This window comes from Nannospalax galili, unplaced genomic scaffold (assembly GCF_000622305.1).
Source record: "Nannospalax galili isolate Female #2095 unplaced genomic scaffold, S.galili_v1.0 scaffold488, whole genome shotgun sequence".
NCBI lineage: Eukaryota > Metazoa > Chordata > Mammalia > Rodentia > Spalacidae > Nannospalax > Nannospalax galili.
The window spans coordinates 2,280,429-2,293,378 of record NW_008360316.1 but is presented as its reverse complement, the minus strand read 5'-3'; the positions used below and the strand labels follow the sequence as shown (position 1 = coordinate 2,293,378).

General features: G+C 37.9%; 1 protein-coding gene across 3 annotated transcripts in view; it reads right to left on the bottom strand.

Annotated features, from left to right (window-relative positions):
• Cab39l (calcium binding protein 39 like) overlaps positions 1 to 12,950 on the bottom strand; it is a 170,557-nt gene that overhangs the window by 89,839 nt on the left and 67,768 nt on the right. Inside the window, exon 1 of one of the 3 annotated variants that reach the window (XM_008824984.2) lies at positions 9,708 to 10,110. The exons of the other annotated variants lie outside the window; for them this stretch is intronic. The gene's annotated coding sequence lies outside the window, so the exon portion shown is untranslated. Of the gene's footprint in view, positions 1 to 9,707; positions 10,111 to 12,950 lie in introns of those variants that run through there. 3 annotated transcript variants of the gene reach the window in all.

Sequence of the window (12,950 nt, the reverse complement as noted above, 5' to 3'; positions counted from 1 at the left end):
AGAGCAGAAATTAATGAAATAGAAACAAAGAAAACAATACAAAGAATCAATGAATCCAAGAGCTGGTTCTTCGAAAAGATAAACAAGATTGACAGACCCTTAGCCCAGTTAATCGAAAGGAAGAAAGAGAAAATCCAAACCAAAAAAATCAGAGATGAAAGGGGAAACATCACAATAGACATCCAAAAGATCCAGAACATTATACGGGAATACTTTAAAAACCTATACTTTATTAAATTTGAAAACCTAAAAGAAATGGATAGACATCTAAAACCATGGGGCTCACGAAAGCCAAACCAACAAGAGAGCAACAGTTTAAACAGACCCATGACATATAAGGAAACTGAAACAGTAATACAAACCCCCCTGACTAAAAAAAGCCCAGGCTTAGATGAATTTACAGCAGAATTCTTCCAGACATTTAAAGATCTCCAACCAATGCTACTTAAATTATTCAAAAAGACAGAAACGGAGGGAGAACTCTCAAACTCCTTCTCTGAAGCCAGCATCACTCTAATACTAAAACCAGGTACACACTATTGATCCATATCCTCAATGAACACAGATACAAAAATTCTCAACAAAATACTTGCAAACTGCATACAGACACGTATCAAAAAGGTCATCCACCATGATCAAGTCGGCTTTATCCCAGAGGTGCAGGGATGGTTCTATATACATATGTCAAAAAACATCATAAATCATGTGGTCATCTCAATAGATGCAGAAAAGGCCTATGACAAAATTCAGCATGCATTTATGATAAAAACTCCTAGAGGGAATTGGACTGGCGAGAACATATCCCAACATAATTAAAGCTATACACAACAAATCCAGAGTCAACATTATTCTAAATGGAGAAAAAAAAAAAAAACTAGAAGCATTCCCATTAAAATCAGGAACCAGACAAGGATGTCCACTATCTCCCTTCCTTTTTAATATAGTACTTGAAGCTCTTGCTAGAGCAATAAGACAAGAGAAGGAAATTAAAGGAGTACTAATTGGAAAAGAAGTCAAATTATCCGTTTTTGCAGATGATATGATACTATACCTAAGAGTTCTATTTAGCAGTAAAGAAAGATGAAATCATGAAATTTGCAGGTAAATGGATGGAACTAGAAACTGTTATACTAAGTGAAGTAACACAGATTCAGAAAAAACAAACAACAGATGTTAACCCTCATTTGTTAATCCTAGCACCAAATCCTTATATGCTAGTATATATCCTGATGCAACTGAAGGAACCAGGAAAATAGAAAGCAACCAGGAAGGAAAAGGGAAAGAAGGAACCCTGAGAAAAGGATAGTAGGAGACAGATGTTACTAAGGGAGAAATGGATAAAATGGGGATAGTTAAATGAAAGGGGGAGAAGGAGGGTTATACTAGGAACTACAGAGAAAAAGTGGAAGAAGGTGCTCAAGAGAGGTGGGAGCATAGGAGACAGGAATTATCAAGGGAGAAATGGGGAAAATGAGGATACTTTACCTGGGAGGGTGTGGAGGGAGGGTTAAATAGGGAGAGAGGGTGGGGGGGAGATGAATAATGCCTAGCTAGTATTAAAAAAAAAAAGAGGGGATCATATTAGTCTGAAAACCTACACATACAACATCTCTACATGAGTTCATATGTATAGCTGAAGGCTACATAACAGGAAAGAGTGCCAGACAGAAGAAACCATCCTTGGAGTTGTTGGCCGGGGTGATCTAAGAGACTCCCAAAACTATACAAGCTATTGTGACAGTTCTTGATTGCCTCCCAGAACTTGATGGTAAGACCCTATTGCTGAAGACAGGGCATACTTTGGACTCAGGATTTGGAGCAATGGAGCTGGAACTGACCTGGAAGCCACCTCCTCCGAAGGCTAGCTCTCATAGCTTTGGGGAGCACTATGCAAGCTGGTAAGAGAGAACATCAATCAATGGTCCAACCCTAGCTTCAAGGCCTAAAAATCTTTTCAATGAGTAGCACAGCAAATGACACTGGTGCAGTAGTGGCACTTTTATCTTTGGAGTAATCAACAGCTACCTAATTGGACTTAAAGCCCACTCAATGGGAGGAAACTCATGTGTGGTACTGTAAACCTAGCCAAATACACATAGCTGGATAGGTCATAAATCTTAGAGAAAACACCAAGGCTCTCATATCCCTAGACTAATGTAATTTCTTGCTATGTGAAAAATATGGATCTTTAAATTTACAGACAAGTATCTCCAGTCACCACCCACCAAAGTAGCTTCTTTTTCAACAGACAGAGATCATTACAGAGTTACACCAGTGGTCACATACAGAGATTCTCTGTGAATTACCGAAGTCTAAGTGGCACATCTAGCATGCAACTTCTATACCTAAGATTCACAGAACATAGAAGAAGGGATGAAGAGAACACTAACGCATCTCTCAATTCTCATCAATGAAGCTCCCTCATGCAATAGAGGATCGGGAACACAAAAGGTCACAAATGGCCAAAACTTAGAGAGTAAGAGTCTGCAGAGTATGTGTCCTTGGATAGGACTCCTATATTAAACTCCACCCACCCAGGGCTCAGGGACCACTGTGGAAGAGGGAGTTGAAAATTGTAGGAGGAAGGGAGGAGGGGTGTGGCCACCTGGAAATAGAATCCTTCAGCCTCCTGGGACCCTGCTCATATGAACCTATAGGAATAGTGTGGGTATACACAAGACTCATGCAAACTTAAGCAGACAAAAGCCCAGCACAGAACTGTGGAAATGAACAGCAACCCCCAATTTTAGTCGAAGAATTATTGACAGCTGATTACTGCTGGGTGAGGAAGGGCTGATCTTAGAGGGAGGGACTCTAGAAAGGCTGACTAGACTCCAGTGGATGACCTTGCAGTGAGGGACATCTGGGGACACTAACTAAACATGATAGAACTTAAAACAAATGACAGAGGGTATGAACTCCAGTGGGGGGCTACGGGCAGGTGCCAATGGGGAAGGGGATATAAAGTTGATTAAGATGTTCTGTAAGAAACACACAAAAATTCAATAAAAATAAAAATAAAGCAATAAAGAAATAAATTTTAAAAAAATTAAATAATAACATCTCTAGAATTATTGTGCCTTCTGATTGATGATGCCTCACAGTAATTGGCAGGATTTTTTTTTTCTTATTAGTGATAGATAAACTAACAATGTTTCTTACATCCAACAGCTTCTTATATTTGATAAAACATAGTTTATGACTATGAAAATGTTTCTAAACAATGTGTACTTTAGTGGAAATTTAAGGGAGAAACACAATATTGTTGTGCTTAGATGGCAGGGCACACTACAACTATGCAAAGCAAACAGAAATACAGGCACTCAAAGCTTAAGCACAGAAAAAAATATTTTTAAAAAAGCTCATATTTGGGCTCTGTTCGTAAAATGCTTCAAGCATGAGGAACCATCTAGACCCTACCTAAAAAGCAGGCAGCGTAGTGTACACTTGAAATCTGAGTGCTGGGAAGGTAAAGACAGGTGGATCTTGGGCTTGCTGGTCACTCAATGTAGCCTAATCTGCAAGTACCAGGTCCAAGTGAGAGACTCAGTCTCAACAAACAAGGTGGACAGCCACTCTTGGGGTATACCTGAAGTTGTTCTCTGCTCTGCACACAAATGCACATATGTGTAAAAGAGTACACCTGCCCACACACATTTGCCAGCACACATGTGAAAGAGCACACACACACACACACACACACACAATGAACAGAATCAGCTTATCAATGCTTGATTTGATTTTTCTTCAAATGTTCTGCTTTTTCCAAACTGTCTAATAGACTGCAAATGCATTCATCATAGAAATACATTCTCTCACAGTACTTAAAATTACTAAATAAAACCACTTTCTCAAAGTTCACGCTGTGGAATATCAGATCATCATGTCTTTTCAAAGCGTTAGTCATACATTATTTCTTTGGCTATGAAGTTTCATGAAGAGTAGTGCTTGGCTCAGATTCTGGAGAGAAAGCCAAAAAGATCATTTAGCTCTGTGCCCAGGGAGCTCTGCTATAAATTTTGTAGGAGATTCTGGCAGTACTTCTGACTTGCGTGTGAGAGACACTGAAGATGGCCCATGCAATGCAAATGGAGTGGAGTGCTGGGAAAGGGGTACTTGAGGCATTGCATGCTGCTGTTGTCATCCCTCTGCAAATAGTTCAAAGGAGAATACATGTCTGTCTTAGTTAATGAACATTTCCAGACCTTTATGTCTCAGTTCCAACCGTTCTTTGGTAACAGTTCTCAATTTAAACATTTCACCAGGAAATTAAAAGGATTGATAAATTTATCTCTGAAGTCAATAGAAATCTCAAGAATTCCATAAGCCTAAAAAAAAATTCTGTATGATCAAAACTGCTAAATCATTATTTAAAAACCTCAACTTGCCAGGCATGGTGGCGCACGCCTTTAATCCCAGCATGCTGGAGGCAGAGGCAGGCGGATCTCTGTGAGTTCAAGGCCAGCCTGGTCTACATAGTGAGTTCCAGGACAGCTGGGGCTACAGGGAGACCCTGTCTCAAAAAGACCAAAAAAAACCCAAAAAACCTGAACTCAAAAATCAACCTGTTCGTTTTTAAAGATCACGATGTAATCAACAGTGAGACATTTCCAAAATTCTTACAGCTTGTTAATTTAAACTTAACGCACCTTCATTTGTGGCCCCATAAAAATCATAATTGAGAATTGCCTTCACATAGTAAGTTATAAAGTATTAGTCATTATAGTCAAATATTATATATCAGTGTCTTCTAACCAATACCCTATTTCAATTAGTAAATATACACCTTGATGAAATTAGAAAACACAGCTGAATTTTGTGCTTTGAAACTTATAGATAAGTTAAAATCAGTGGAATATTATAAAGTATGAATAATGACTTTCACAGATAATTTTTTTCTCAGATCAAAATGATTAAAAATGACTGTGTAGTTGAGGATGACCTTGAACTTCTGATCCTCCTGCCTCCTCCTTATTCAGTACAAGGATTACAGAGATGTGCATCAGGCTTGGTTTGATTTTTTTGGTGGTGTTTTTTAATTTTTTTTGATTTATTGATTTTTATTTTAAGTGTATGAGTGTTCAGCCTACATGCATGCAAGTGTATCAGGTGCATGCAATGCCCACAGAGGCCTGAAGAGGGCATCAGGTTCCCTTGGAACTGGAGCTATGGAGGGCTATCAGCCACCATGTGGGAGCTGGGAGCCTAACCCAGGTCCTCTGCCAGAGTGGTTAGTGCTCTCAATTGCTCAGCCATCTCTTTAGTCTCTTGACTTTGTCTTTATACATTTTGTTTTCTTAACAGCGTTGGAGGAGAGATATTTTCTAAAATGGACAATTGATACAGAAATGGAAAACTTGTGAGAAGTTTTTCATGCATCTCGATTCCTTTGGACACCTTAGTCATATTTACATGAGAATAAAACCTCTTTTATAAGAGGGACTAATGTCCCTTAATAACTGCTCTTTAATTCCAATGTACTGCAATATTAAATAAATTTAAAAATAGAATTAATATATGTAGTCAGGAAGATATAAATCTACTAATGTATTTATTGTGATCTAATGAACTTCTTACTGTTCCAAAAAAAACTAATAACTTTATTCAATAGCTTCACAGTAATGTTTCTGCTGACAGCTTCAGTCATTTAATGGAGCTCAAATTTTCTACCTTTATTAACTATTAATGATAGTTTTATATTAGAATTTCACCATCTCAATTTACAGTAGAGCTCTGCAGCCAGGTCAACATTCTCCAAACTAGTAATTGTAATGATGGCATCCAATCTCACTGAAATCCCCAAATGGTTGGTTATTCTTGACAACAGAATAATCAAGAGAGGGCAAGTGAGTCAGCTCAGGGGGTAAGGGCGCTCGCTGCTCAACCTGAAGACTTGAGTTCAATCCCTAGGATCCACATGGTAGATGGAATCAAAAGCTGTCCTGACTTCTACACATATGCAGTAGCACATGAGCAAGTGTGTACACACACACACACACACACACACACACACACATACATATACACACACACTAATATAAAAAAAAACAAGAGAAACTCATATTCCAGTATTTTCTGTCCTTCCGAAAAGCACAAACATATTGTACATAAAATTGTATTTGAGTTAGATACTGTTCTTGGCTTTCGATAAGATTATATATACACTATGAAACACAATTACCTCACAGTAGCAGTAAGCCTCATGCTTGTCTACTGAGTGTCAGTCCATAAACCTCTAATATGAAATGTAGAAATGAAAGTAATTTAGCTGAAACTATTTCTCACTCAAAACATGCCTACAGTTGATTTAGGTTTTCTAGCTAGGCTATTTAATATAAGCCTTCATCTTTCCAAAGTTGGAAGAGACTTGATGAGTCTCTGCTGGAAATTTAAGTCACAAAATTGGGAAGTAAGTTTTTTCATTAATAAGCAGTAAAGATTTTGGTTTAAGCCAATTATTTTAATTATCAATGGAATACTAAGCATGACCACAACTAATATGCAAGATAATTATAGTTATAATACACTCTTTCCTTGTAAAGAAAAAATCAGCTAAATATTTTCTCTAAGCTACCATAAAATATATATGAACATGCATACAATAAGAAGTTGTTCCGATATATCTTAATTTATTAAATCAATATTACAAAACATTACTTTAAAGTACCACAGATGAGTTTCCTCCCATTGAGTGGGCTTTTTGTCCAGTTTGGTAGCTGCTGATTGCCCCCAAGATAAAAGTGCCACTACTACATTTGAAATAGAGTGAAGAAATCATCCCAGGTAAGTATAACTTGCAACTAACTATCCACAGTTTAATTCACTACATGTGTTAATGGCATTGCTAACTTTTAACTTATACGTATTTGTGTATTAGCACTTTAAAGAATCTTTTAGAGCCAATCTAACTGAACTGGATACATTAACTTGGATAGATTTCACTTGAGCTCTTCCTGTTGGCCACATTTCTTCATTCTGCCCCTAGTAAACAACCTAAGACAGATAATGCCTTGGTGTCAAGTTGATACCTGTCTTCAGAATGTTTCATGTATTTGAGATTCTTAATATGTAGCCTGGCTTCCTCCCATTTCCAGCCCCACTCATTAAGGACTGCAACCAAGATATAGCACAGTCTTGTCCTTTGCTTTTGTAAGTTAGGCCTATCCTGTCCTATTTTGCTTTGCTTACATCTCATAATTCAGTCAACTTACTTCAAGCCATCTCTCTCTCAGAATGGAAAATGGGTGTCCTTAGGCTTCTTTACTCTTTGGGATACTTTGGAAAAGCTATTTTCTTCCCTTTTCTGAATGTGTGTGTGTGTGTGTGTGTGTGTGTGTGTGTGTGTGTAGGCATGCACATAGATGTGCATGTGTGGAGGCCAGAGTTTAATGTTGAGTGTTTCCTTTATTGCTCTCTACCATATTTTTTTTGAGACAGACTCTCTCCCTGAACTGGAGCTCACCAATTCAGCAAGACTAGCTGGCCAGCCAGCTCCAGGAATCCTTCTCTCTTCACCCCTCCAGGGCTAGCAGCACAGTAGTATACCACCACACCCAGCTTGTTAGGTCAGTGCTGGGGTGACCAGCACTTTACTGATAGGGCCATGTCTCCAGTCTCTCCACTCCACCCTCAGATGGCAACTCTTTTCCTGTGTCTACTATGTGCTACTTGCTGCCCTAGGTCTTGGGAATGGCCAGACAGAGAAGCAAAGGCTGGAAATGCTCCTACACCAAGAAAAGGAGAAACCACTACCAACTTAAATTGGGCCTCACACAAATAGCAAGTTTGAAAGTACCTAAAAATCCAATTTATAAGCATCCTTCCAGATATATTCACCTTGTACTAAACTTGCTTTTCTTTTTCTTTTGTTTTTTGAGACAGGGTCTCACTATGTAGCCCTGGCTAGCCTGGAACCTTCTATGTAGACCAGGCTCACCTAGAACTCACAGAGATCTGTTTCTGCCTCCCCAGTACTGGAATGAAAGGTGTGTGCTACCATACCCAGTAAACTTGCTTTTCTTTCAGCATTTATAGGAGAAATAAACTGTTTTCACATAATTGTTTTAATCTTAGTTTCACCATTAGAACTGATTTTCGCATGTCTTTCAAACTGACAGTGGTCTTTCTGTAATGTGAACAAAATATATTCTTAGGTTATAATAAAAGCCTAGCAGCCACTTGATAAATTACTTCTCAGGGAAAATGGGTTCTAGCACTCGACAATCTGCTCACAAGTGAACTTCTGAAACAAAAGCACTTGTAAACTGGGGGTGATTTATTCCTTCTTTCTATATTTACATTACTGTGAGCTTAAGAAATGGTGTCATTACTAAGCTAACACGAGCAAATGACTAAGCTAAAAGTTTTTTCTGGAGCTTGTCAAGTTCAATGTTAATTTCCCTTTCATCTAAGGAAGGCGTATAAATGTAAAGAAGCAAAGTGACTTCAAGTATAAGAGAATTGCCCAGAAAAGTTTCTCCAGACCAACTGAGTTGCTTCTTATATATAGATCAACAAACCAGAGGAAAAAAAAATAACCTACAAAACAAAACCTGTTCTACAGGCTTCTGTACAAATAGAGGAAATATTAGGAAAAAGTACAGCCATTTTATGTTGAGGCTGCAAACTCTCAATGTGTTTACGAACTCTCTGCAGGACTTTTCATTTTAGCTAATTTTTTCTGCCTTAAAAAAATTCACTTGAATCAATAACTGAAGGCACAGATTTCTTGAGGCTAGCACAGGGTAAGATAGAAACTGCTCAGAATGGTGCATCTTTGTGGAATGACTCAATTTAGTGGTTAACAGTGCATACTCCATGCAGAATGGTCACATGCTTTCTATCCATGCCTTTAAAATATATTGCATATATCTATAGCTACATATTATATGTCCTGTAGAGAGTATTTTAATATAAATGAAGGTTTTGTTGGAATGTAAATAGATATAATAACTTATTCTTCTTTGCTCTTTTATATACACATCTAGTAATATTAGTTCTCTTCAAGAGAGCCACATGATTGTATGAAAGCTTGATATTATTTACAAGAAGAAAATAACTGCTTAGTTCTTTAACTGAGAAATGTATATTTATTCATCTTACATTAATGGTAGATTTTATAGGTAAATTATCTCACTTTTACTTTTCTTACAGAACTTTGGAAAAACCAGGTGTCACAGTAGCATTCTTGAATTTCAGAGTAACATTCAATGTCTAAATTATATACACTTTTAATTAGTGCTAGCATCATTTTAATTTGAATTATGATGGAATGACACCATTTATAAAAACTTACAAAACCAAACATCACAACAATAGCTTAAATTTACTGACAATATACAGCTAAAGATAACTTTCAAATTTTCAAGCACTTGAAAGAGAAACATGAAAAATGGTCCATTGCCACTATTTTATTTTTGGAAACTCTCTGTAAATAAAAACCCATTTCCAAAATAAGATATTCCGTGGACACAGAATAGTTGGTAAGGATTCAAGTGCCTTAGGCAACAGAGAAGTATTGTTTTGTAGTTGTTGTTTTTTCAAAGCTCTCCTAGTAACAGCAGTTCATCGTAACAAGGCAGCAATCTAATTTAAAAGGAACATATAAGCAACAACTGCATAAGTATAGAACCTCAATCACAACTGTACTGTACTACACTAATTCATTTTCATCAACCCAGACCAATAATAACCTTGCTGATACTCACCAAATGGTACAGAAACACCCAGGATTATCTAAGCAACAAAAAGTAGACACATGGTGAGGTGCTGAAGACAGCTCTTTCTCAGGCTCAAAGCACTTTAGATGAAGTAGCCTTTATCTTCTATTTAATAGAGGATGCTTCCTCTTACCCAAGTGTGGCAGAGAAAAGACTTTGCACAATTCCGTCTTGACTTTCTGCCTCTCTGAAGAGTAACAGTTACCGCTGGAAAACGTTAGCAGAAAATGATCACTTGAACACTCACAGAGAGCAGTGGTAAATTTCCACTCTGCTTGCTCTCAGATTCCAAGCCTTGCTTGTCTCTTAATCTGTCACAGGCAGTTCTGTTTCTGGTCAAACCAGCTTGCTTATTCGTTCTCCTCTCCCTCTCTAGCATGTGGTTTGAGATACACACCACACAGTCACAGCTCCTTCTTTTTCTCCCTCCCTCCCTATTGTGTAACATCACAAGAATGCCTGTAAAGCAATTAAGCAGAGGCAAAATTCATGGGGCGGGGGGGGGGGCAGGGATAAACAAAAAGAAAATTTCCAATCGCTTTTCCCTTCTCAAATCTTTAACTTATTCATGTACGGGATTTTTTTCAACTGTCTAAAGTGGCTTGACCATCTTACTTAAATGCATATTGATAGTAATAATAACGGATTTGCCTGCTAATGTGTTAGTGCCTCAGAGAAGATGACATCCCAATCATAATAAGTGGAGCAAATAAGTATGTAAGCCTATTAATTTAATCTTTAAAAAGCTAAAAGGACAAGGAAGACTTCAGAGTATTTATAATTTAAACAGTGTAATGTTATGAAAATAGTAGATTTTTAATGCATTATGTTTCCAAACTCAGATCAACATTTGCAGTTATATTGAGGAAATTATAAAGAACAGAGAAAAATACAAAACACCAAAAATCTTAATTCGGCCCTTAGTGATTAGTGAGCAAACTAGATGAAATAATTTCAATTGCAAAGTTTTTCCTTTAAGTATTATTGGTCAAGATCTATTATACCTCTTCAGTGAGAATTACAAAGGCTACAAAGAACATTTAATATTTATATTACACCCACAACTGGAAATATGGATCTTTCTGCAAAGCTTGGTGCTAGGGCATTGGTGGAATGTGGAATAGAATTGTGGCTTAGCTCTACAGGGTTCTTTGGAATCAGAAGGCAGTGAGTGTACAAAGTTTGAAAACATGCTGGCTCTGTATGGAAGTCAGTCACGGCTGCTTTGGAGTTACATTCCAGTCCCCCAGCCCTGTCGATGCAAAAGTCCTGGGTCTTCCTTCTGACAGAGCTCCCAGTAATGGATCTAACAGAAGTAGGTATGGGGCCCATTAGTAACACATCAATCCTACTCCATTGAACTAAACTATCTCTAAGAACATGAGCTTATTCTTGAGCTAGTGGGACGGCCTACAGGTAATGGCACTTGCCATTAAACCTGACAACCTGAGCTCTATCTCCCAAACACACATGGTAGGAGAAGTGAACCAGCAATAGCAAGTTGTTCTCTGTGACACTCATGCTGTGGAACACGTGCACCCACACACTTTCTGCTATAAAGAAATGTAACAGAATATACAGTCTTAATATGGCCCATCTAAAACAGCGATTTTTTGAGAGGGGTTGTTTGTGCTTTGGGTTTTTTATTTTTTTTGCAGTATTAGAATCAAACCCAGAGTCTTGTGAATGATGGGCTATATTCCCAGATGAAACAGAGATAAAAAATTTAAACATGTCATATAGTAATTTGGTTGTTTCTTAACACCTAAAAACAAGAATCAAATTAGCCTAGAGATTAGTCAGCTAATTTTTTTTTTTTTTGGGGGTCTTTTTGAGTCAGGGTCTCCCTGTAGCCCCAGCTGGCCTAGAAATTGCTATGTAGACCAGGCTGGCCTTGAACTCACAGAGATCCACGTGCCTCTCCCTCCCTAGTGCTAGGATTAAAGGCGTGCACCACCACACCCGGCTGAGCCAATTTTTTTTTTTAAATCAGATATGAAAAAAAATTTAATTTTATTTCCTGGTCTTTCTCTGTCTTTGTTTCTCTGTCTCCCTCTCTCTCTGTTTTCTTTCTTGACAGTGCCTCCATACTTAGCTCAAGTTAGCCCTGAATTCAGGATCCTCCCATCTTACCTTTCCAAGTGCTGGGATAACAGGCATGTCCAGTTCTTATTTCTTTGTTAAATGCAAATTATTCTAAATTGGAAAGGGTCATTAAGTATCTAATATCTTGGTTATATTCTCAAGAGTTTTATCATAATCAAAGAAATTCAGATTTTATAAGAGTGGTTCTTGGGGCTGGAGAGATGGCTCAGCAGTTAAGAGCAGACTGCTGTTTCAGAGGACCTGGGTTCAATTCCCAGCACCCACATGGCAGCTAACAACCATCTGTAACTCCAGTTCCAGGGGATCTGATGCCTTCTTCTGACCTCCCTGGGCATTGCACAATACATGTGCACTTTCACACATACAGGCAATACACACATACACATTTAAAAAAAAAAAAAAGGAGTGGTTCTTACACTAACCACAAGATGAATTTTTTTAAAAATTCCTTTAAAATTGAAGGACTTGATAGGAATCAACAATGAATTCAAATTCACCATGTAAAGTCAAGGAATTTAAGATGTACAAAGGCCTTAAGTTCAATCTCCAGCTCCCCACCCTTTCTCTCATGTACACACATACAAATAAATATGCATATATATATATATATACACACACACAAATATAATGAAAATATTTATCACTGTGGCTGGAAAGATAGCTCAGTGGTTAAGAGCACTTGCTGCTTTTGCAAAAGACCCCAGTTCAGTTCCCAGCACTCACATGGTAGTTCACAACCACCTGTAACTCCAGTTCCAGGAGATTCGACATCCTCTTTTGACCTCTGAAGGCACCAGGCATACATATAGTACACATATATACGTCCAGGCACTCACACATACACATTTACATACACATAAAACAAAAAGAAGCATTTTTTAAAAGATATATTATTAATTCCAAGAGAAGCCAACAATGGTTGAGCAGGACCTTTGACTTATCCTCACATGGATGGAGCTGGTAAAAGAAAGGAGCCAGGGGCTCCTCCCAACCCCATGGGACCCCTGAGGAACAAATCCTCTAACGACCTCAAGAGTAAAAACAAATCAGTTTATCTGGTCCAATTGTATGTCCTTAAACACCCAAAAGGGAAGTATAACCAAACATTAAAGGGGCCAACATAAT